The sequence below is a fragment of the Prionailurus viverrinus genome, chromosome B2 (genome assembly GCF_022837055.1).
Source record: "Prionailurus viverrinus isolate Anna chromosome B2, UM_Priviv_1.0, whole genome shotgun sequence".
NCBI lineage: Eukaryota > Metazoa > Chordata > Mammalia > Carnivora > Felidae > Prionailurus > Prionailurus viverrinus.
The window spans coordinates 129,261,048-129,287,419 of NC_062565.1; the positions used below are offsets into that span (position 1 = coordinate 129,261,048).

The following is a 26,372-nucleotide window of genomic DNA, read 5'->3' on the forward strand; positions in this document are numbered from 1 at the left end:
GGATTAAAAAATAAAATAAAATAAAATAGCCGAACCTTAAAATCAGTATCATTTAGACTTCTGATGCCAAAAATCTGTTTGACAGAGCAGGTTTTACTATGCTGACATTTTAGCAGTAGCCAAAGTCCTGTTCCCACTAAATTCTGTCTTGGCAACACCAGTAATTTGCTAAGAGCCTAAACTCCTCTTGGTGAGGACTTCTCCACCTCAAGAGTTTTCCACAGATTCACAGTGCGACGAGGACGTTGGTTTGAGTAAGACTTTAAGGTTTCTATTCTTATCACAGAAATCAAACTTTCTGTAAAATGAGAACGGCTTAACATAAGGAGAGATGCTAATTTACTCAAAATGTTCAGCAGGCTTTAGATTGGAATCTGAGGCAATATAATAAAATTATACATAAATACCTCACTAACGGTAAAATCCGATATTCTTATATGACCTCAAGATTCTTAATAAGCAAATAATTATTAAAAGAGTAAATGGGGGTGCCCGGGTGGCTCAGTGTCCGACTCTGTGAGGTCATGATCTCACAGTTCATGAGATTGGGCTCTGTGTCAGCACAGAGCCCGCCTGGGATTCCCTCTCTCCCTCTCTCTCACTGCCCTCCCCTTCTCTCTCTCTCTCAAAACAAATAAGCAAACTTTAAAAACAAAACAAAAATAAGAAAAAAAATAGTAAATAAAAGGATATGGTTCCAAGCTATAAATGACCACATTTTCTAATCTTCTTATCTTTCTAACTAGGATATTTCCAGAAATATTGTAAAAACTTGCAAACGTGTTCATTTAGATAGCATCCCAGACATCTTTCACGGGTAGTAAGGGCCTCAAATCATTACTGCCTAAGTTTCACATAAAGCTTAATATTTGGCTTGAAAGATCTTTTCAAAAATTCTGCAATCAAACCATATAAAAAGAACTTGACTCCACTTACCCAGCAGCTGAATGTTACTGAATCGGTAAAAGAGTGTTCCAACCAAGTCAATTCACTTAATTTTTCAAGCCAATCTGATTACCATTGTCTTTTTAAAAATTCAAAGACTCCACCTAACGAGGAAAGGAAAACAAAAAGAAAAACAAATAATGTTTAAGCCAGAGTAGCATAGGATCAATACATTAAGAACACAGAAATCAGATCAAGATTATTGTTAAATCCTCTCCCAAGTTACTGTACTGCTTAAAAGTATAAAACAACAAAAGCATCTGCCAACTGAAATTTACCAGTTTGGGATAAAATGAATATTCAAGCATAGAGAAAACAATAAAATAACACATTAAATGTGAGAGCAGAGACTTTATTGTCAGTGCTGATTGACACACAGAAACAATGACTATATAATGCAAGTTAGGATATGTAAAATTAGATGGCAACCGATTGCTTTGGGATTTGGCTCATTGATTCTTATTAATTTACTGATGCAATTAAAATGCGTAGGCTGCTATTCCTTAAAAACAGTTAAACTCCAGTTACACATAATCTCTATTGAGGAATATAAACTAATACCTAGATAGAGCATTTGGAGAGAATGCACTGGCATGCACGAATTTCCAAATCATTCTTCGAAGGTTATACCTCGTCTCCCACAGAGAGTGTTTATTCTCCTAAAGACCCATAAACAGCTTATGGTTTATAAATAATATCATTTAATTCCATTTTCTTTACCGGTAGGCACACCTTTTCTGAAGCCCGAATATTAAACTACTATTTCAGTTCCAAGAGTAAGTTTGAGAGAAAGCAAGCTATATCTCAACTGATGAGAGCCTAAAATAAATGGGATGCTGGAAGGCTGAGCAGAAGAGTGAGATTACAAAATTGGACAGCGTCCAGCTACTCCCGAATCAAGTCTCCCCAAGATAGATTTAGTATGTTTTAAAGTCCCAGAACATCAAATCCAACCATATCCACGTGAAAATTCAAAAACCTATTCCAAAGCCATAAGCACATGATTTTTTATTATGCAATGTGGAATTAGCTACATATTGCCACTCCACTAATCCCACCACACCTATTAGTGAAATTAATTTAGCTCATCTCAGTATTTAATAAAGGTTGATACAGATTTGCTATCCACTATTAGAAGATAGATGTTCAAAAATAAACCTAACCCAGAACAAACCAAAAACATTCCTAACAGTGGAGAAGACAAACAGCAATAATTATACATACTAAGTAGAAATCCACAGCAATCACTGGAAATACATTTTCACTTCCAAGACAATCCAATGTCTAGATTCTAGACTTACTGCTGTTCAAGAAATAATTATCTAGAAAATTGAGATGGATATGATCTCAAAAGACTTCTTCATTCACAGAGACAAACAGTCTTGATTATTATGCTAGGGTTCTTGCCATAAATATGACAAGATAAAAGTCAAACGGTTTGGTTATTTTAAATTATCCTGGATCAACAAATGTAAGCACCTAAAGGAGCTGCAAATGGTACAACACACACATTTCTCACACTTGAATATCTAGAGCTGTGAAAATATTTTTGTACTTTCTAGGCCTTTATGGAAGTTGCAAAGGCTGTTTCAAATAATATTCAGAAGATGGCTTTATAGTGTCACCTCTGAATTCTTGCCATGATGGCTTTGGGCTAGTACACTGTTTAGCAACTTATAGCCTTATGTTAGTCATTTTCCAAGAAAGCGTGAGGGCACTTTCCCTCACGATGCAAAATGACTTGAAGATTCTTAGGAATCCTTTTCTCGCTTTATCAACATGAGTGAAATTGACCTGTACCAAAGTTTAGATCTACCATCACCTTTCCGTGCTTGTTTATTTCTTAGCATACTGTTTTCTTAACATGTAGCTCTTGCCCCATAAAGGGACTTAAATGACTTGAGCGTGGCCAGTCATTAAGCCAGTATCTCAAAAGGTCTTACATCTATAGTACAGCAAGTATGTTGTCGTTTTAATCTAACTATGCTTATTGGAGTGGTCTGTGATTTCAAATTACTTAGTAATATTTCAGTGTTGATATTACTAATGTATGGTACCTCATATCAAACCTCACAAGCAGTTAAGTACAAAATATATTAGTCATCTGTATGGATGATTCAGATGAATGACTGTTCCTAATTAGCACAGAAGATACAGATCTGTTGCCTGCATAACAGGTGAGCCTCATGTGTACAAACCACAATACAACATTCTTTAGAAATGTTGATTTCCTTAGAAATGAGCAATGACACCTAAGATACCACAATAAGTTCCCTACAATTTCTATACCACACAGTAGTGCAGAGCCTAAAATAATTTTATAATCTGATGAAAGCAGTTGAATCTAAACCTTCTTACCTTCAATTTGTTTTTATTGCCTGCCTCAACACATTAGGAAAAAGGAAAAAACAAAACAAAACACCTCAGTCTGTGGTATTTTGGCTTCATCAGAAAATCTAAATGCATCTGAAACTGTGTAGTACAGTCAGTTATGTAGTCTAAACAATTGAGTAATTTGTCATTAGCTAATAGTTGATCATGCTTGTTACCGATTGGTCTATATTTATATATAATAAATCAGATGTGGCCACAATGCTGAACCTAAGTGACTTTCTCTAGCTTAATGATTTATCCCATGTAGTATAGAGGAATCATGCTCTCTGAGTTGACCAGACCACTCCGAGAGTGCTTTCACCATCCATGCTGCTGCAACAATGGACGTAGTAAACGTGTCGTTTTAGTAGCACTTGGCACCCTGGAATAAGGTTGGGAACTTTGATGTCTTTATACCTCTGGACATATCCTTAATCCAGGTCCAGAGGAGGTCATCAAACACCCTCCTTCTATTGATGATGAGACTGAGACTCAGAAGGTCACAGTCATTTGCCCAAGGTCATGCAACTAGAAGGCAGATTTCCTGACTACTATTCCACTATTTTCCCTTTACATCATTGAGCTTCTCTGAGCACCAATGATACTAAAGATGCTTCCCAGTTTAGGATGAGAAGGAAATGCAGAAGTCCACGAGTGCAAAGTGAGTGGGAACAGGTCAGCAAATACCACAGGCTCCACACCACCCTCTGCATCACAGTTAGAAGTAACATGCTTCTTTGTAAATCTAGTAAAAACCTGGCCACGGAGAATAAAGAAACAGAATAACTGAACTGTTAGAGACCCAAAACCTCTTGGCATATTTTGGCAGAGTTCCAAAATAACATTTGGGAAGCAGTGCCCTAACAGCCAGAGTTAGTACAGCTGCCCTACTTAGTCATTTATATTATTTTTCTTTAGAAATACATAATGACATTGAAGACATTTATAACCAAAAAAAAAAAAAAAAAAAACAAAAAACAACCTTCTTAATCCCATCACCCAAACATAATTATTTTCATTTTTTAAAAATTTAATCTAGTATTTATTTGTCCCTATAAGCATATTTTCACATAGATATTCTCATAACACACATATAACAACAATGCATTCTAACTTTTTTTCATTTATTATTTGATATACATGTTCTACATTTTCATGTAATTCATATAGTTTTCATTTTTAGTAGCCACATAATATTTCATAGTCAGCACACTTAGTCATTTCCTTAACCATTCCTATATGCAGGAACATTAAAGATGTTCTTGTTTATTTTTAACACTAGAGATACTACTCATCCTTAAAACAGTAACAGAAATAATATTATTAAATCAAAGACTATGAGTATTTTTATGGACTTCACATTTATAGCCATGTTGATTCCAAGAGACTGAAATCACCTACAAAACTACCAACGATATCTGAACATTGCATTTCCACCAAACCTCATGTTTTTACATGACTAAATTTTCCGGTGGTTTATTTAATGTAAAATGGCACTTTCGGGTTGCCTTTTTATGTTAATGGTGACTGTAATCATTCCTCATTTAAAAATAATTTCATTGTCTCATTTTTAATGTAAAAATTATCTCTATTCATATAATTTGACTACTTTTTGGTCCTATTTTTTCCTGTGAATTTAAATGACCCTTTAATATGATGCCTATATTAACTTTTCTACAAACTGTTCTGTAAGTTTATTTATTTTTAGATCTTTAACCATTTCATATATCTGGCATGAATTTGGATCCACAGCAGGAAGTACATACTCAAATATTTTTGACAAACTCCAAGTTATCCACAGTACTATTTACCAAGCTTGCTATGTTATATTTTAACTCTGTATTGTCTCATAATGGATCCACGATGGGCTTCCCATTTTGTTACACTGATCTACATATTTAAATTGGAACCTTTGTTCAGACTGAGTACATATAATGTGAGTGACATTACCTTATGAACTTGCTGTTAATGTGTTGGGCAGTTTTAATTGCTGTTGTTGTTTTACAGTCTATTTGAATCTACAGTAGGGCAAGATTTCTATTTTTGCTCTCTTTTTTTCAAACGCTCCTTGATATTTCCTTAAGTGCACACATATACCTGCAGAACTCTTACCCTTTTTTTCCCTGATTATATTATTTGATTAAGTGTAATATTTGCCCTCCACATTCAGCCATACCCAAAAAAATCCCATTAAAAGTTTGAATAGAATTGTGTTGAATCATATATATAGGCATCCTTTCAATATTTCGTTTTGCCATGTCAAAAACAGTGTATTATGGTGCATTTCTATGTTTATTACATTTTTCACATTCAATAATCATTTGCATTCTAAAAGACTCTTGGTTCTGTGTCTTTCCTCATTTCCATTTCACTTGCTTGGAAACACTGAATTCCTCAAGTCCAGCAACTGAATTGTGTCACCAGATCCTCTGAATAATATTCTTTACAAGTAGGCAAACGCTGATTAAACAGAAAAGTGTTGTAAGTTCTAGCTTAAATAAAACATCTTAATTGCCTCAACAAAGATGAGATTACACTGTGTATAAACGACACAACCACCCCAATCATATTCCAATCATATTATTTTCTTGGTATATCCACAAGACGCAGCCCTGAATTCATTTAAAACATAGCTGAAGGGCTGAGATACCTAGTATGTTCCTCTATCTCCGATCCCAATGTCTCTCACTTCTGCTGTGAACTAGGTTCAAAGGTAAAGCAAAACCAACAATGAACTGCACCTAACTTAAATTATATTAATCTTTTAAACTCAAATTTGACTAAGAATACTCTACATATTGTTGAACGTTTAATGATGTCCACGTATTATTCATCCTCTTTGATATACCAAACCTGGGGACTCTCAAGGAATCTTGTATTTTATAAAATGTATGAGTACCTGAAGAATTCTAGACACCATAGTGAAAAGGAAGGAAAGACAAATAGAAGAATGGGAGGGGAAACACCAGGAATATCTGTGCGAAGGTAGGCAAATAAGGACAGAAGCTATTTTCCATCCACACTGTGAACGTCATACTATGTGTCAGGTTGACTGAAAGCATGAGTGATGTGCTCCTCCAATTTCCTGAAGAAAGAAACACATAGAAAATGTGGCAAATATTTAATCTAAGCCTTGTTTCCTGAAAGACTGCAAGATGCCCACAAATTTTCTTTCCCAGAGTTCAAAATAGCAAGCTGAGTGGGTGTAAGCACTTCAAGTGTAAAAAGAAAAAAAAAAAAAAAAGGTAACTAAGGAAAAGGAAATCATATACTTTTTGCTCTTCAGTAGGAGAATTTTGAAAGAAGCCAGGTAAAGGGATTTTAATGATTTGGATCTAAAGTTGTCTTGAATCAGAATATAAATACAGTCTTAATACTCTGGTCACTTTTAAAGGTTGCAGTTTCTATGTAAAGAATAAATTTCCATTCTCATTGTTATTGTAAGAACAGACAGTTTCACCCTAATACAGCCAGATACTAAATGACCACAATACAACACTGACAAAAGGGAGAGTTGAAGGTTCCTGGGGTCTCTACCCCTCCCAGGAAGAGAAACCTTCCTCTACAATGCTTTTTTTTTTTAATGTTTTATTATTTATTTTTGAAAGAGAGAGAGAGAGAGGGAGAGAGAGAGAGACAATGAAAGCGGGGGAGGGGCAGAGAGAGAGGGAGACACAGAATCCAAAGCAGGCTTCAGGCCTCTAAGCTGTCAACACAGAGCTGATGTGGGGCTCGAACCCACAAACCCTGCGATCATGACCTGAGCCAAAGTCAGATGCTTAACCAACTCAGCCACCCAGGCGCCCCTCAACAATGCTTTTAAAATTTTAACATGCTTATGAGTCACCAGAGAAGTTTGTTAAAATGTGAATTCTGATTCTATTGGTCTGGATGGGGTCCAACTTTTGGGAGTTCTCTGGTGACGCTCATGTGCTGGTCTGAGGTCCACATTTTCAGAAGAGCGGTTCTAGTCTGTAATAACCATTTACCAACAGCCACACAAAAGAAATAACAATCAATTAAGAACATTTACAAGGTGGAGTGCCTGGGTGGCTCAGTCGGTAAAGAGACCAACTCCTGGTTTCAGCTCAGGTCATGATCTTAGGGTTCGTGGGATCGAGCCCAACATCAGGCTCCACACTGATAGCATAGAGCCTACCTGAGATTCTCTCTCCCCCTCTCTCTGCCTCTCTCCCATGCTTGCTTGCATGCTCTCTCTCTTTCTCTCTCTCTCTCAAAATAAATAAATAAACTTTAAAAAAATTAAAACTTCAAAAAAATAAAAGCACATTTGCAAGGTATCTACCATTGTTCTAGCTGTTTAAGAAATAACAAAGTACACAATAACAAAGCCCTGAGTCAACAATGAAAAATTATTTTGAAAAATTAAGTGCTGAATGTTAAAATGTGTGGTAATGATTCCCAGTATAACAGAAGTTGAGAACAGGAAGAGTTCTGTAGGGGTTAGAAGAGTGGCAAATGGCTTCCCAGATCAGGCTGGACTTGATCAAGCCCCAGGTTCAGGGTGGTGGTGACAGGGAGACAGCAGGGGACCAGAAGAGGCAATGTTGGAAGGGACACTGAGAGTTCCAAAAAGAGAAAACTGCTTTGTAGTGCACCTGCTTTGTAGATGCAGATATTATCATTTGAAATTTTAACCTGAATTCACTTCTAACTAGGTGAAGGGAACTTCTGACTTTGTTTAAAATTTGTAAGTTTGGGGCACCTGGGTGGCTCAGTGGGTTGAGTGTCCAACCTTTAATTTCGGCTCAGGTCATTGCATCAGGGTCATGGGATCGAGCCTCACACCTGGCTCCATGCTGAGTGTGAAGCCTGCTTAAGATTCTCTCTGTCTCTCTTTCTCTCCCTCTGCCCCCTCCCCCACTCGCACTGTCTCTCTCTCTCTCTCTCTCTCTCTCTCTCTCTCTCTCAAAAAAAAATTTTTTTTTGTAAGTTTGGGAATTATAATGCTATTCCAGGGAATAAAGAAATGGGTACATGTGCCTTAATCTTATGCAAATTTTCTCCAATGGCAACAGCAACAGTATTATTAATGACATTTTAGGCTTAAGCCTGGTAGCACAAAATTACCATTTTTGTATATATATTTATGCATATGTATGCATATGTATGCTTTTGATTAACATATGTCTCTAATGATTAACAATTTTAAAAGCACTGGAATATAACTTTTCACTACAATAGAATTAAGAGACTTCTGTGATTTGGAGCACTGAATTTTACTTTTATTATAAAAATAAACACTTTTTTTCTTCTATAAAATACTTTTAGATGGCACATACCCACACACACCCTCAGCTCCGGCATTATTCTTCCCTTTCCTCCCACACTGGCTGACAATGGGAAAGAAAACACATCCAGAAACAGAATGAAATTATTAATGAATTATACTTTAGTTGGTTTTTAAATCTCCTTAGAAAGTGTTTTTCCTGTCAACCTACAATATGTTCGATATATTGTCCAGTGGATTTAACAGAAAAGAAAGAAAGAAAGAAAGAAAGAAAGAAACCAGAAGGTTGCAAAGGTCACTATAAACTTGAAACTCAATCTGTAAACTTTATTTACTGAAAAAGAAATTATAGGGAGAGGTGGTACCTATAACCTGCAGGAGGGAAGGGAAGTGTTTGAAGGAGAAACGGTACATTCTAGCATTCCCAGGACAGGTCAACAATCTTACTGACCTCCAGTTCCATCTTTGGAACTACCAACGTCACTTTATTGTAAGCAGTGAGAAATGACATATGGAATACTGGCAAATATTGCATTTCCTATTGATGTGAAATGCCATAACTCTGGTTTACCAGCACCCCTCTCCCTTACCGGTTCCTGCCTCCAAAACCTCCCTGTGTTTGCTGGAAGATGTAATTTAGGAATGGATTACGGCAAAAGTCTGCAATTTCAAAGTATCTAGACTTGAATGTTAAAGTGATGTTAAATGCATCACTATAGCTGTGCTAAATAAGGCTCTAGTATCAGGATGAACCAATGGACTTACCTATATGCCCACTCTAATACACACACACATACAAGCACTCTTTACCAACCAGAAAAAGATATTACTACGAACACACTAAGTCATTATTCATGAATGCCTTGCAAAACACTAAACAGAATGCCAACACTCATGCCCTAAAAAGACCGTGAAGTTTGTCTTCTACAAATGTCTTCCTCTTTCTACTCTGAACGTTTTCAGGTGTCCTCCCCTAACTAGGTCATGGCATCATGCAGGCTGCATTCCCCAACTCCTGCAAAAAAGAGCTAATAATCGTTTTCATACTTGACTGCCAAAAATGTAATGTGTTCTCATTAGGGAAAACAACAAACCAACCAACCTTGCGACTTTGTAAAACTTCATATAAAGAAAAAAAAAAAATAACGGTTGGGAAAGAGACGTATTTGGGGAATGGGTTTTACTAGAATAGAAGCAAGAAACCCCTTCTGTGGGAAATGCTGTTACTAACCCTATAAAGATACAGTGCACCTAAACTAGAACAAGATATGGTCTGCTTTCAGTTTTCTGAGGCAGTTTCTATTTGAATTGAATTGGCCCTTCAGAAGACAGTTCATCAATGATAAATTCCTTTTCTCTCTCTCTCTCTCTCTCTCTCTCTCTCTCTCTTTCTCTCCCACCTGGATCTAGCCTTTTCATTAGTTTTAAGGCATAACGCCATTTTTACTTCTTTGGTATGTATCATTATAGTCTTCTGTGTTTATGTGTACACCTGCTTTTAGAATTAGCAACAGATACTACCAGAAGTCACAGGAGTTAAATTTACAACAGCACAGACCTCTAACTGCAAGCCTGGAACCATGGTGGGAAACAGGTTCAGTTAAGAAAGACTTCCTCAGCCAGAATTTACGTCCTCACTAACCAGGCTGCCAGGCCTAGATCAAATGAAGGTCGATGCGATGTCCCCAGAGGAAGCTGTTCAACTTGCCTGGTCGGTTCCCCTGAGCCCTGCCAAGGAGGCCCTGCAGTCTGACAGCCGACCTGGCAGAGCCAGTGTCTTCCCCAGGCCGAGAGTCCTCCACCCCCACCACCAACCAGGAGCACCAAAGCCAGCAAAGCAAAGCCGAGCAGCTGGAGGCAGCCACTTGTGGATGACACAAAGGCAGGCTCCCTCTGCCCTGGGAGTGACGGTGACTGTGACGGTGACGATGACGAGAGCTGTTGAAGTGTATACTGTGAGACAGGACATCCCTCCTGGCATTCTGGGTGAGTAAAGCCCAGGCCAGGGCAACAACAGCCTGGCCTGAGGACAGTCTGCTCCTCACATCAAAGCTGGAGGCCCTGGGAGGCTGGCCAGCAGCCAAAGACGCAAAGAGCAGCAGGGGAGTGTGTTGCCTTAGGACAATAGCAAACTGGGACGTGGTAGAAGTCTGTAAATTCCAAGCACTGGGGAGGTCTGCTCAGAGATTTCACCCTCTCCTGTCAGGGCTGTGATTTAATTTCCTTGAAAGAAAGAAGGAAAGAAAGAAAGAAAGAAAGAAAGAAAGAAAGAAAGAAAGAAAGGGAAAGAAGATACATTCCCAAACCTTCTGTCTCCAAAAGCAGACACCACAGTGCAAGTTAATGCACTCTGGTCCTTTTCAGCCTGCAGCCACTGTCTAAAACAATACAGCTAAGTGAGATGTGACATTCTCCCGTTCATCTTATTAGGGCATGAAGTCTAAGGGGTAATTAAGATCATTTAAATGCAAACATCACTGCTCCATTGCTAAGATCCTCCCAGATAGTTCCCATCAGTTCTGTTTAATTAGAGTGGAGACCCATGTTAATGATAACCTGACAGTTTTGTTTATTTGACAGGACAAAGCATTATCGCCTCATTTTGGGCAACAAGAACTGAAGGTGAGAAGCATCAAACTCCCAGTCACAAAGATGACTCAGCTCTTGGACCTGAGAGGCTGTACCTGGAAAAGTTTACCACTTGCTCAACAGAAACGGAGTGAATTCAAGGATCATCTTCTATCCTTTGTGGTAGAGCTTTCTGCACCAAAACCTACAGGAAACCAACTTAGGGAAAAAAAATCTGTGAGAGAGTAAAAGAAAAAGCAACCAATCATTCTCCCTTCCATGGTCTTAAAATGAGATTCCTAAAGCCCAGGATAAATGCTATCAATGTCCTGGAGCCCCATCAGGGAAGCAAGCATCAAAGGCAAACATGGCCACTGGAGTGACGGGCACCATCATGAGAATCCTCACTGCATGAATGCTCATTAGAACAGAGAGGACCTTGTGAGTTTTCCTTTCAGAGGAAATGAATATGAGTTGAGATCACTCAACTCTAATCCACCCTGTACCTCAGGGTTATCCTGTCAGCAGCACATGCCCCGATTAGGCAGCAGTTTGTCATGGCCCCACGTGTCATCCACAGTGGCATGCTGGGGGTGGAACAGCTTCCAGCTCCTTGCTAATCCAGTGTGGGGAAGGCCAAGGTACAGAGTTTTACTTGATTGCACAAAATGTAGAGCTAATTTCAGCTTCTGAATCATCATTCTGGCTGTTTCACCATCCTTAAACCATATCACAACCCTTTGAAAATATCTTTTCTATTCAATTTTCACATATTTTCACATAAGCAAACACTCAAAGTAATCCTGGTAAGTTTCAAAAAGAGGAAACCATGACAAGGAAGAAAAGAAGAGTTTTACAAATATTTGCAATTTAAAATGGTCACCTTTGCCCTAGTGCGTGGGTCAAGCCCTACATTTTCTCGTGTTATCTTCAAGCCCTTTATAAAAACCCTGGACAATTAACACTTAGCAGGACTTCAGTGCCTGAAGACACAAATCGATTTTGTTTTAGTCACACTTCTAAGAGAAGAGAAACATTAAATAATGGAAATAAAAAAGCTGCTAACTGATATAGGAAGAACCTTAGCTATTTCTGTAATAACTCCACTGGGATTTATGCTGGATATTATAAAAACAGGATGTTTTGTTTGTTGTTCCTGATAAAAGACTACCAAACCAGTATAAGACTACAAAATACGTCAAAATTACAAATCTATGTGAAGTTTCTAGTGTTAAAAAAGCCACATGGAATTTTTATTCATGTATTTAAAATTTTTGCTCAATGTGGGATGACCTCTGGAAACATGCTTCTTGTTTTTATGAATGCCAAAAGGGAAACGGTTACATAATTCTGAAATGCTCCAGCATCCTAGTGCAGGGAACTTAACCTTAAATGTAAGACAGTCATAGATCAGTCTTCACTGCTAAGACTTATTTTTAAAGTTAACATGGATTTATACATAGTATCTGAGTGCCTGCTCCATTTAGTTAGAAGCTACTTCCCAACAAAATAAGGATTCCAATAATAAATTTTTTCTAATGTTGAGGAGCCTGGGTGGCTCAGTCGGTTAAGCGTCCCAATTTCAGCTCAGGTCATGATCTTGCGGTCTGTGAGTTCGAGCGCCGCGTCAGGATCTGTGCTGACAGCTCGGAGCCAGGAGCCTGCCTCGGATTCTGTGTCTCTCCATCTCTTGGCCCCTCCCTTGCTCATGCTCTGTGTCTCTCTGTCTCTCAGTAATAAATAAATGTCAAAAAAAAGTTTTGTTTAATTTTTTCTAATGTTCCTTCTGTGCAATGTGATGAAGTTACCAGTACCATTACCAAAGAATGAACTTAATATTAATGGCTTAGAGATCATCGTAAATGGGTATGACTGGCACACCCAGATATACAATCTTATCTGTGTGTAGCGGGGAGGGAGAGAAAGGTGGAGCAGGGGTTATCTCTATAAATGAAGTCATGATTTTTCACTACTTCCTGCTTAAGTAAACAGAAGCCACATCATTCCCTTATCTTGACCCACATAGCCCCATTTGGGAATGTAGAATACCTGGGAGGAATGGTATATAGGACATAATTGCACCTAAATATTCTCCCAAGCAGATAGCTGAGTTCTGCTCTGTGCATTTAGATGCTTTTTGAAATAGCTGGGAAAGTCACTGGAAAAACCACTTGCTGTCGCAATTCCATGAATGAGTCTCCATTCAAACAAAGTCCAAGAACCAAGTGAACCATGAGTCTAGGAAGGAAATAGAAGCTACTTTTACCCTCTCAAGTCCCCGGGCCTACACCTAATCAACACAGCTGATGGTTTCACTTTTTATAAAACTATTAAAAATATCTTTTTAATATCTAACCACTTACAAACTTTTCTGCCTGGTGAAATAAAGATTTTGCTTCGTTTCTCAGTTATCTATAATTTACTATTTCTGCCATCTGTTGACATATTTAACAATCTTTTTTGAAAAAAAGATTTTTATCTTTAAGTGATCTCTACCCCCCAACGTGGGGCTTGAACTTACAATGCCAAGATCAAGAGTCGCATGCTCTACCTACTGGGTCAGCCAGATGCCCCTCAACAATCATTTACTATCAGAAGGTACACATATGTGTTTTCTGACCTCAGTGAATACCTGATTTACACACAGGATGAAAAGTGCTGTAGCTTAAATTACAATAGGGCCCCAGCAAGGGGTGAGTGTCAAGAAAGGGCTGAGGGTGGATATATACTTGAAATGGATCTGGAGTAATTAGCAGAAGCTTGCCAACCTAGACAAGGAGAAAAACAAGTTTGAGAGGAAACAGAGCATATTCAGTTTTAGAACAAACTAGATTTGAGATGTCCTTAGAAACATTTAAGTATAAATTGTCCAAGCAGACACATAGAAGCCACAGGATACCTGGGCTGAAAACCCAGTCTGGAAGGCCATTAGAAGTATCAGCATTTAGAGTGATACTTAAAACAACAGGCACACGGTTTGGGAAGCTGCCGAGAGAAGAGGCCCATGGCTGCACTTTGGGAAAAGCCACAAAGACAGGGAATGTGAGAAGGGGCTGGGAACAGGGTAACAGGGTAGGGTAACAGGTCACAGTGTCACAAGGCCAAGCAGAGAAAAAATTAAATGATAAACATAGTCAAGTACAAATCAACAGTAGATCCAATAAGACTAAAGGTTTCACTGAATTTCAGAATTAAGAGGTCACTGATATTCCTTTCTAAAGCAGGTGGCCAAAACTGTGATGCACTTGAGATAGGCAATGTAGAAGCTAGAAAGCCATTAGGATTATTGGTTCTAGTTTGTTTACTATAAAAATGTAAAATATGTGAGCATGTTTAATTTTCCAAGTTGAGAGACCTTTAATAGCTATGGCCCTGGGGGGAAAAAGGGTATCCATCCTAACAATATTTGACTGGATTAAATGTTGGCCACAGTGGAGAGACATAATTAAGACTTCACTGAGTTAAAGTAAAATTTCAGGGCTAGTGGCTGGCTCAGTTGGTTAAGCGTCCGACTTCAGCTCAGGTCATGATCTTAAGGTCGTGAATTCAAGCCCCACATGGGGCTCTGTGCTGACAGCTCAGAGCCTGGAACCTGCTTTGGGTTCTGTGTCTCCCTCTCTCTCTGCCCCTCTCCCACTCATGCTCTGTCTCTCTCAAAAATAAAAAAAACATTAACAATTTTTTAAAAAAAGGAAAATTTCAGATTCTCAACAATTAACTAACTACTGATGCTGCTTTATTGATTTGGGGAGACAAAGAACAACCAGTAAAACCATACAACACTGGAGAAATCCTAAAACTTCTACAAGGCAAAGGTAGATTTTGATCGTAGAATTTGCCAGCTGAACAAAATTGTATAGATCACCCATTTCAATCTCTTATTTGAAAGCAAATTTTAAAGCAATGCCATAATAAGAACTTCCAGTGGCAAATATCAAAACCGAATTTAAATTCTGCAAGATTAAAGAAATTGCTCGACACAAAGAAGAGAAACAAACTAGCCTGTTTCAGAAACTTTTAAACGTTTGATTCAGCCATCTTGATAGGAGGCAATTCCTAAGCCTGGTAATTACAAGTTATTAGTGAGTGTACCAAGAAAATTCCTGAAGAGGCACCCTAAAGATTCCACTGACCTCTCACACACTTAGCACCTAGTAACTAACTCCTTCTGCTCAGGCTGATATCATGTGCCACAGTGGCTTTCACCCCTTGTCTCCTAATAAGGAAATACCTGTATTGAAAAGAGTAAACAAGAAATTATACCGAGTAAAAAAATGGAGTTTTACAGTGTAATGGTTTGTGTTGTAGGGTTATAACTGAAAACCCAGTTTTATTTTTGTGGTGAAAAATTGAAGGAAAAGTGCTGCTTTAGAACTTAAAAAAAAAAGATTTATCAAATTGGTTTCTGGAGAATATAAAAATGAGAGGTTCTTTCATACTCTTTTTTAAGTTTTCCAACTCCCTTTGTCTTTATGTTTTAAGTAAGGGGGAAAAAAATCACCCAGAGGAAGTATCTTTATCAGGCCTGAAATAAGTAAGGTCTGGTAATAGGATCTGACTCCCGGCCAAGAGCGGGTCCACCTGCCCTCAGTCTGGCAAGACTTAGGATTGTGGCTCTCATATTTAGACACACACATCTACACCAAGCATTATCTCATTTCTTTATGGATGTAGCAGAGAGCTGGCAGCCTAGACTCTGTTTAGACTGCTCTGATTTCCATAAAAAGGAAGCTTAAAAGTTTGAGCTTACTACTGAAAACACGAAGAAAATGAACGACCTAGAAATAGTAATGGAGTCTGAAACAATCATCACACAGAATGATAAAAATAATCAACATTTACTGAATCCTTGTGTTCTGGCAAAGTGCTCCGTGATTTATGTGTATCTTCTCATTAAATCCTTTATGAGGCAGGCACTAACATTACCTCCCTTACAGAGGACTTAAGGCCTCAAGTTTAAGGAACTTATCCATTACCTCACACCAAGGACTGAAAATGCTTTTTTTCAATCCAGTGAGTCTGACTCAACACCAATGCTTTTGAAAACATATACATAGTAGCAATATAAAAAGATGCTTGCTTTGAAGAAATCCAAGCTACCCAGCAATTATTTGCCCTCAATTTTCAGCTCCACTCATGATTTCAACCTGGCAAATGAACTACCAATGCCAATCCAAAGGAAGTGTAATATATTGAACAAGTCCTATTACTCACTATCTATACTGGTATGACTGAGCCACATGGAATAGTTTCAGCTGAGCCAAACAGGTCTGTCTACAGCAATGATAGAGCACTTTCACACTTAGAATGAAGGTCGCGGCTCTAAATTGGGCAACAAAATAAAAACCTTTCTTCTACAACTCAAAGAATATTCTTTTACCCAGATTGTTGTCCTAATTTACTTTGGCACTGAAAAGTGTTTATTACTATAAAGTAAGGCCAAAATTTATGGGTTCGGAGGACTTTATATGCCTATGTTCCACTAGATTAATTTTGGAGGGCATGCCATGTTCTCCTTCTCCAGAAAATGCATTTCTTTGTTCTTAAACAAAAGCCGCAAATTTCCAAAAAAGAAACAAAACTTCACTACATGATATTCGTTTAAGTTGTGTTTTCACTTCGTTATTGGGAAATGTCTTTATTTAATTTTTCTATTAAAAAATACGCTTTTCTTATAAAATGTTCACGATGAACTCTTTTTCTTCCCATCATGTATTCAATGATTCATTCAACAAACAATAATTGGGTACTCCCAAAGCTGTGGTTCTTGTCGTCATAGAACTTAGGGGCTAGGGAAGGACAGATATCGAAAACACACTGCTACTGTGTAGATCCTGTAACAAAAGACAAGCCATGTAATCATGGCATCCATGGAATCGTATTTGAGAAAGGCAACTCTGTTCTAAGCGTACACAATTTCAAATACGGAAGGTAAGCATCCCTCCTGTCACGATCTCAAGCCTCAAATATACAGGTGGTTAAAACAGACACATGTTAAATCCACCACTAACTATACTTTCTCTCAAAACTGGTAAATGTCCCAAAGCATCCAGAATCCAATTTGGAAATTATCAGTACAGGTGATGGTGATCTAGAAACTTCCCAAAAGAAGTCGCTGGCCACCATTCTCTTATTCTAGCTTACACAGATTTATCGCTGAGTCTAACATACCAATCTGTGCGATTTGACAAGTGTGGGGGGGGGGGGGTGGGGAACTAGATAGGATTTGTCAGAATTGGAAGACTCTTTCAAGTCTTGGAGTAGCAGCCTTTTCCATTGGACCTTTCTAGTCTAAAGTGATAAACATCTCAATCTTTGACAAACTTGAGGTAAAAATTTGTTATTTGATGTAGAAACAAAAAGCAAGGTATTTCTTCTTGTCTTTTAATTAATCTAAACTCCCCTTAGTTTAATTGCATACTTGTACAACATGTATCTTTTTGTTTTTTTACTCTTTCTAGAACCTGCTGAGATTCCAGTTGTTTTGTTACGATTTCCTTCAGTTAGTGTCTTAGTTCATAGATTAAGGTGTTTGTCTTTTCCTCTTTTGGCAGACTCTGGCAGACTAAGTCCATTTGGCAAAGATTATATACAACAGCATGTCCAAATGGAATCCCAGTAGACTGCCAGATGTCTATTTTTCCCACATCAGAGAAGCAAACCTTGTCTGCCCAGCTTGTATGCCCTACAAGTCTGGGACTTAGGGTGGGAAGTCCCAGTGGAAGGGGGAGTCTAAGCTGCCTCCTTGAGAGTCTCCTTGTGACTTTGGTGAAGAACTCACTTGGAATAGGCACAAGCTGAACAATTAAACTTCATCTTCTAGCCGGCCAAAATGGCTCCTTCTTAAGTCACGTTCCAAAAGTTCACTTTTATGCTTACTGCTTGATATTTGGAATGCAGCCCTCTAGAACCAGTGTCACAGATAGCAACTGGCATCCCAGGCTAGCCTAAGGCTGGGATGTAATAAGAGTACTACAGAACCTGTATCGCCTTATACATCATGGCTTTTATTAGAAAAAACAGTCACACTGAGGACTTGAATCAATAAGATATGAAACTACTCCTCACTTTTTCCTACATGGGCCATAAAATTCTAGGTAAAACCCTGAGATGTAAATAATAATATAAGAACAGCAAGACACATTCTTCAGGGGCACAGTGATGGGTCAGGGGCATCAGCAGGGAGAATCTCAGTGGCAGTCGGCTTTTGCAAAAGCAGCAATGGTGGTCCAGTTACTGGTAGCAACTGAGGTGAGAGAAGAGCGGAAGATAAGAGATGGCCCTGAGAATAGGTGAGTCAGACACAGGCTGTGTGGTGAAAAGGAAGTGTCCTAAAGCTGAGGGCAAGAGGAAGAGAAAGGGAATTCCTGCCACAAGCCAGCAGGGGAAATCCCCTGGTCTGGGCTGTTTTTCACTATATCAAAATTTGTCATTTGGTGATTTAGGATTAGGAAAATTCGTCATTTGGTGACTTAGCCCTCCCAATCCTTACTTTCCTTCTCTGGCTTCTAAAAGTCAAGCTTTATGTTGTAAATGAGAATCTGCTTCAGGCCAGCATATGTGCAATGCTCCTCAGATTTACTGCTGATCTACAGAGGTTCTCAACCAGGGTGATTCTGTCCCCCAAGAGACACTGGCCAATGCCTGCGGCTATTTCTGGTTATCAAATCTGGGGAGGGATGCTATGATCACCTGGTGGGTACAGACCACCTGATGCTGGTTAATATCCTACGATGCACAGGGGAGCCCCCCACAACAAAGAATCAACCACCCCTAAATCTCAATAGACCAAGTTGAGAAACCCTCTAAGTCTATAACTGTGCTACAGTAAACTTTGTTATTTGTTTTTGTGCTCATGATGTGTCTAAGCACATCCCAAATCCCGCAGATCACTCTATCACTCAAACTCCATTGTGCAAATCAGGGTCACCTACAAGAAATTCTATAAACGATCAACATCATTCTTCAGAATTAACAGAGGATGACATTTGATTTTTAACTGAAAAAATGAAATCAAGAGAGCCACACGTGGAGAGCCTTGCAGTAAGGGTATGTATGGCATAAACTTGGTATCACTGGGACCGAACTGCAGCTTTCTAGAACAGGGTGCTGTCCAGGCTCCTACTGAATGTAAACCCTGCCATTGATGCCACATCCTGCTTCTTAAGCATTTCCAGAAACAGCCGCTGGATTCCTCACTGAGCATCCAGTCACAACCCAGGAGTGTCAGCTAGCTCCAGAGATGCCTATGACACACACCAGTGTTAAAGCAATCACCTCCTCCAGGAAAGCCTTTACTGGGCTGGATGTGTGACAAAGAGCGAAAGCAGGCTCACTAAACAGGGCGCAAGTAGTTCCATGACCAGGACAAGGGACATAACCTCTCTCTGGTCCTCTCTTTCTTCAACTGAACAGAGAAAGAGTTTGACTTAGTCATCTCCGGCCTCCCTTTCGATCCCCACTGCCATGATCGTTTTCTTCCTAGATGGTAACAAGAAGGGGGCTGCTCCAAAGAAAGTTGGCGAAAGAGTTACCTTGTGAAGCCCTCTACAGTGAAGGCTCCCACCGTGGGGTGTCTGTGAACACAGCAGACCCAGGCAGTGAGCGGTCCCACAAGAGAAGCCTTTTTGAACAAAAGCGAAAAATGGTCCCAAGCCTGACAGAGCAAGTCTCCGTTTGGCTCCAGGCTGTATCAGAAGTGATGACTGCAAGAAATCAAGGAACAATCTCCATGCGTGCGCAGCAGGGAAAGGACTAATCATTACACACTGGCCTCGTCAGCCATGACCTCCTGCACAGACAGCCATCACCTCCCGAGCACCGTCTTCTCATTAGGAAGGACAGAGCATGAGTACAGTGTGTTTTTAACTGTGTCTTTGTAATAAAAATCGCAGACAAGAGCAAAATGGGAAGGCAGCAACAACACCAATTTGAGGAGCCTTTACATGTAATGGACAAATACTTTACGTATTTAGAACCATTGGGTAGAGACCCAAATTAATTCTAGTTCTAGGGAGCTGCTCTGCAGGACTGAATGGTCTGCTGAGACAGTTTTCACTCACTAAGAACGGACACGGTTTTCGTGAGTGTCCTCCCCGCTCCGCCCCCTGAGATTTCTATGCCATGCTTCTGTTCACATGCTTAGTGTGGCTATTTAAAAGTAACAGTGTCAAAGACATACTCAGGCCCTACCAAGTGTGAAAAGTACAAGATGATATTTCTTGTCCTCAAGATTTTAAAAATCTGAATATGAAAATGCATTAAAAATATGCCACTGTGGGGGCCTACGTAAGGAGAAGTAGAACTAAAAAAAAACCAAAACACTATTTTTCTGCCATTTCGACCTTATCACAGCTTCCCAGGGCTATGTTTTTCCAGCAGAAACACCAGCATTTTAATATGTGTTTGGAACATGAGGCCTTGTGATAAAGCATGTTTGCTTTCTGGGTTTTGTTTCTTATTTTGTTTCAGTAAGAGCCGGTACTGTTTAGAACACCTGCCATCTGCACTTGAGAGTTCTTGACAACCACTGTCTCACTACTTTTTGCCCCAAGCTGTTGAAGGGGGAAATGGCAGGTACTCTCACCCTATTTCACTGAGAAATAGACAGCAAGGGGTTAAAAATAGGAGCCCTTCTCACCTGTTCCCCTCTCTCACCTACTGCTCCCCCCTTAGCTATACCTAGGACTCTCCCCAGGCCACCCTAAGATAAAGGAGTGAAAAGAATGCTCTCAACTCCTGTTACTGCCATTGAAAGACCGAAGACTCTATGCGCAGTACTTTTCTGGTAAAAAGTAGGCAGGCAGACAGATGCCAAGAGCTGAGTTCCCTCTCACGGCAGAGAACGCTAACGTGACCAATGTGCTACAAAAATCGATAGCTGTGATGATTGCCTTTTTTGGAGCAGCCTGGGCAGCTGCTGGACAGGGGGCACTGCTAAGCCCAGGCACACTGCCTGGATCAAGCACTGCAAACAAGCTTCACCATAGAGAAGCGTGAGTAATTACCTTATTAAAGAGATAACTGTAAAGTCTGATACAAACAGACAAGCGTAAATCCTTCAACGCACAGACCAAATGCTTGGCTGGGTGACCATAAAATGCAATAAGCAATGATATCTAGGTTGTATTACTCAACTTCCAAAAGTCTAATGCCCCCTTTTATCCTTCAAAAGATGACATCTCCACATGCACAAAGAAATGGCCTGCAAGGGAGAACTCTGGTTTAGAGGGGCTCCCCAGTTACCCTGAACCCACACAGGAAGTTGAGGGGAAACCTCTGTGAGTAGTCTGTACTAACCTAGTCTTCCGTGCATGGATGCAGGGCAGATAAAGGGAACTACTGTATCTCAACGTGGCTCTGAAGCATTTCACATTATTCAGAAGAACGCCAAAGCTAATCCACAATTGCCCAAACGATCCCTTCCGTGATCATTTCTCCTATGTTGTCCACAAATGCAGTGCGGATGGTGCATTTCTGAGATCCTGAGAATGACAGACAACATCTCTGGGATCTCACATTTACTTTTCAAAATTGGCATTTCATTGCCACCAACCAGCAAATATAAGCAAAAAATAAAGAGGTCTAAAGCACTGTTAGAAAGTAGAGCTTGAGTAAATGAGCAAATTAGAAAAAAATATTATGTCACTTGCTCAAGTGTTATCTGTCAACTTAAAATAAAAATCCAAATAAAGAGAGGTTTGAAACAGTCCTTCTACAATAAGCTATTGTATGGTTCATACGTCTGGGTCATTCACAACTCCCGGAAATAGCTGCGTGTTCGCCAAATGCTCTTATTCTGTGTGTTCTCACGGGCTTTCAGGACTTGTGCAAATTGTTTTCCAAGCACCATCCGGCCATAATGACCAGGTTACTGCTGATAATTACGCTTGCCTGTCTATAGGTTTGTCAGCTAAAGAAATCCACAGACGGCTGTCATAATGAGCAGAAATCTACTTCTGGCACAGCTGCGCTGACCACAATGCATTAGAAAAACAACCCTCTTTGCAATAACCAGTTCTGGGCATCACTGGTTAAAAAAGACTAGTTTCCTGTTTTTCTCAAAAACTTCAGAGTGTGGGTATTGCTATTTTTTTACCCCACCCACACCTTTTCTCTTTAATTGTTGAAGATTTGGTGCTGTAAACACCTAATCATGGGCTTTTTTTTTTTTTTTTTATATTATAACTCAGGGTTTAAGTTTAGGTCAGATTTATCCTTTCCAAGCCAACACCTGCCCTGTGCCAAGGTGTGGGTGGGAGAGAGAGCTGGGGGTACTAGGTCAGGGGCTTTGGGAGGAAGGGAGCCCCTCCCTGGAAAGGGGATCTCAGCCCAGGCTTGGGGAACACCCTGCCACTCTATGGCCGGGGCCAGAAATGGCAGCAGGACAATGGCACCTTCAGGTTGGCTGAGCTTGGCTGGAGTGTGGTGGTCTTAATATGGCACACAGCATCAAGTGCCCTGCTTGACATATCATCTCAATTACTCCAAGATATTCCTCTTCCTCGCTTTGAGACGTTAATTCCTTTCTTTCCAGGAGAGATCTAGGCCCATGTATGCAGTGCACATTATTACAAGGGCGGCAGTTCCTTCTGCCTGACCCCATAAAGTCCCTGCTCCAATGTCACCTTCTCCCAAACTCTCTCCCCGCCTAATTAGTCACATACACATAGAGCATGTGTCCTAGGAAGATGGGCATATATATCTGTTCCCCATACTGGGACAGAAGCTTCTTAGGAGAGGAAATACTGTTTTGTTTACCCCCTTATCGCTGACACCTTAAATAGTGCCTGGAAAATAGCAGGTGACTTATTAATATTTGCTCAGAATGAATGCCACCCCCCACACACTGTTAATTCATGACCACCTTTAGCTCACCTCCTACCCACCTGCACCCAGTTCTGTGGAAACCCTCACCTACTGTACAATAGTTTGCTTGCTTCCGACTTTCTTAGAAACCCAGAGCTCCTGGAGATGGAAACTGGACTCTGGTCACTGCTCAGGACCCAGCACATAACAGGTGCTCAATAAACATCCACTGAGTATTGTTAAACGAATTACCTATGATTGCCTAGTTTGGGGCTAGGGTCCGTGTAGACATTGTAGAAATATAAAAAGGAGTAAAACACAGATTTCTGCCTCTAATTTTTTCTTTTATCTACACTCTCACTTTTGGTCACTACTAGAAAAGTCTGAGGTATTTCCTCAGCCAACAGCATCAGCTCAAAGGCAAGGCAATAAGAATTGAGCCACATAAACTTGTCAAAACAAGGACCAGAGGAAAAAAAATTTAAAGGAAGTTGAAAACAAAATGTTTATGGCTATCCTGCTAGGCAAGAAGTTGAGGTAATATCCTTTGAAAGTCACTGACAGGGAAGGATTCTAACCAAAGTCAAATCTTCACTTTGGTTAAACTTCACAGTAGGGAAAATGCAAATATTTTTCCTCACATAAATTCTCCTTATAAAAGAAAGGCAGAAATTCATTTCCTCTATCCCTTCAGACCTTCTAAATTTTTCCTGAACTATAAAAGGGGTAAGAAAAATGCTAAGCCACAATTATACTTAAATGTACATGTGCTGACTTTACGTGATTCCTACGATGTTAAGAAGAACCAAGAAGATAAGAACTTAAATGAGCAGAAATAAACTTATAGTACTTATCATCTGTTCCAAGATTTTTAAAAATTACCTATATGCACCCTTATATTATAAAGTTCCACAAGGTATCCATTACGATACTACTACTAGCCTTGGGAGTAGGCCTTATTCCCAACAAATTTTGCAACTTGGCTAAGTAATAAACAGACTTTTTAAGATAAGGTAAATCCTCTTTGATTCCTATGTGCTTCATTTAACTGTGAAAAAAATAAAAGAGAAACAGAAGTTAAGTCAACCACCATTTCACAGAAGACTTGGATCAATTTTCAAGGAAATTAAAAATCTACTTAGTACATGCACACATCAGATGACTGTAAAACACAGCCAGCCACATAACAACAGTGACACATGAAGGCAATAAAACAGCATATTCAAATGCTTAAGTGCATTCACATAGGAAAATGTTGATCAGAAAAACAAAGCCTCTTTGCTTCTGTATGTTTGGAAATAAACATAATCATTGTCATATATTTTGTTACTAGGGAGCAAAGTCTTTCCCTACTCATGGACAGATCAATTACAATGGCCTTCCCCAATATTAATACTCAACACGATTGATCTATAAAAAGCAATGTACTAATAACGATGAGCTCAAGCATATACATGTATGATAGGCTTGAGACGAAGAAACCACAGTTTCTATATATGAAAAAAATTAAATGCCATGTGTCCGTAAATCAAAGATCTAATGCAATAACATTTGATGAACTACGAGCAACGTCACATGCCAAACAAAATAATTCTGTTTCTTATAGTTGTCCTTGGATAAGACAGAATAGCGTCATACAAATAACACAAATTTATAAGAGACATATACATTTTGCAATCAGGCTGATGCAGGAAAATAACATTCTGCAACACAGATCTCTTTTGGCTTTCTTTCCAAGTCATTAATAAACACCCTTGAAATTATCTCTCTCCCTCTGAACAATGTTAATGTTGTCTTAAGTTCTAAGTTGCCAGCTCCATACTTTCAAATTATAAATAGATAAAATTCAGTGTATGGAACTTCTTTTTAGAAAAGGATTCCGGGGCCCCTGGGTGGCTCAGTCAGTTAAGCGTCCAAGTTCAGCTCAGGTCATGACCTCACGGTTCGTGAGTTCAAGCCCCACATTGGGCTCTGTGCTGACAGCTCAGAGCCTGGAGTCTGCTTCGGATTCTGTGTCTCCCTCTCTCTCTGCTCCTTCCCTGCTCATGCTCTGTCTCTCTCCCTCAAAAATAAATATTCAAAAAAAATTTAAAAAAAAAAAAAAGAAAAGAAAAGGATTCCATTTCCAAGTGGACTCCTAAGAAAGATGTGGTAAGTAAGTAAACAGACAGTGTGACAGTCTTCCTAGAATTTAGAATTTGGTCCACCTGTAGTAGCAGATGGGGACTCGGGGCAGCTGCAGGAAGATGGGGAAAAGAGCTTGAGAGCTATTGATTTCTGTAATGATTAAAACCACAACCAACAACAATAAAACAGCATTTAGATTTTTATTACGTTACTTGAAAAAACTTTTTCAGGAAATTATAGGTTTATAAAGTTAAGGGGGCACATCAGCTTGGCCATCTCTAAGATTCTGTTATCAATATTTTATATATGAAACTTTTCTCTGCCCTAATTCTCTTTCCCCACTATATAAATCTCCATAGCAGACAAGAAACACTCATAAATGAAACATGGGTTTAGCTAATATAATTACAAGGAAGAATGAAACAAATTTATTGTACTAGGTTCCAGATGTGAAAGACAAGTGTCAGTTCTTCCTGAAACAATTTCACTACTTTCAACAGTTAAAATATGTATATATTGTGTAATGGGTTTGCTATTGTAGCAAATGAAATGTATAAAAATGGAAAAAAACAGGTTTGGTTATATATTTCTTATAAATGCTCTGCCCACAGCTCCAAACATAATACACCACAAAATTTAATTTGAAACCCCAAATATCAAAACTATATGCATAAAGGAACTCCTAATTATAGTATTTTGGAGTTTAATATAAATCCTAAACACAAGCTAAAACTTTTCTCAGCTTTGTCAATGTTCCTGACATTAACATACACACTGTTTTTGTTTTCAAACCTCAAATCTTTTTGGAAATTATGAATTAACTTCTAAAGAAGCAATGGCTATTAATAGTTACTTTGCATAAAATTATTTCTAAAATACTGCTTTCTGAAGAATTATAAAGCACACCAGATATAATATGACAAAATATTTTTAAAGACAGTGCATGGCAAATATCAAGTTATGAATCTTTCTACAGATTTAATGGAGTTTTCGGGAAAAAATAAATAAATTTGGAAAGTCCTTCCCCAAAGGGGTCAAATTCAGTGGTAAATGTCATGCCAGATTTAAAGTAAATCAAAAGTATCAAATCAAGATTTTCACAATACTTCACATCTACCTTCTTCTAACCATGCTTTTTACCTAGTACACATTTTCAGGGTCTACTCTTTATAACTTGGGGGCAGGTGCTAGGATCTTATAAGAAATAAGATGTATTTCCTTCTATGGAAAAGCTCACATTCCACTGAGAACTGATTCAAGGAATATTTATAGTCCACGTGTCCCTAAAACACATTTATGA

General features: G+C 39.1%; 1 protein-coding gene across 1 annotated transcript in view; it reads right to left on the bottom strand.

Moving 5' to 3' along the window:
* Positions 1-26,372, bottom strand: part of HIVEP2 (HIVEP zinc finger 2) — a 204,951-nt gene that overhangs the window by 90,743 nt on the left and 87,836 nt on the right. Inside the window, exon 2 of the mRNA XM_047858087.1 lies at positions 937-1,049. The gene's annotated coding sequence lies outside the window, so the exon portion shown is untranslated. The remainder of the gene's footprint in view (positions 1-936; positions 1,050-26,372) is intronic.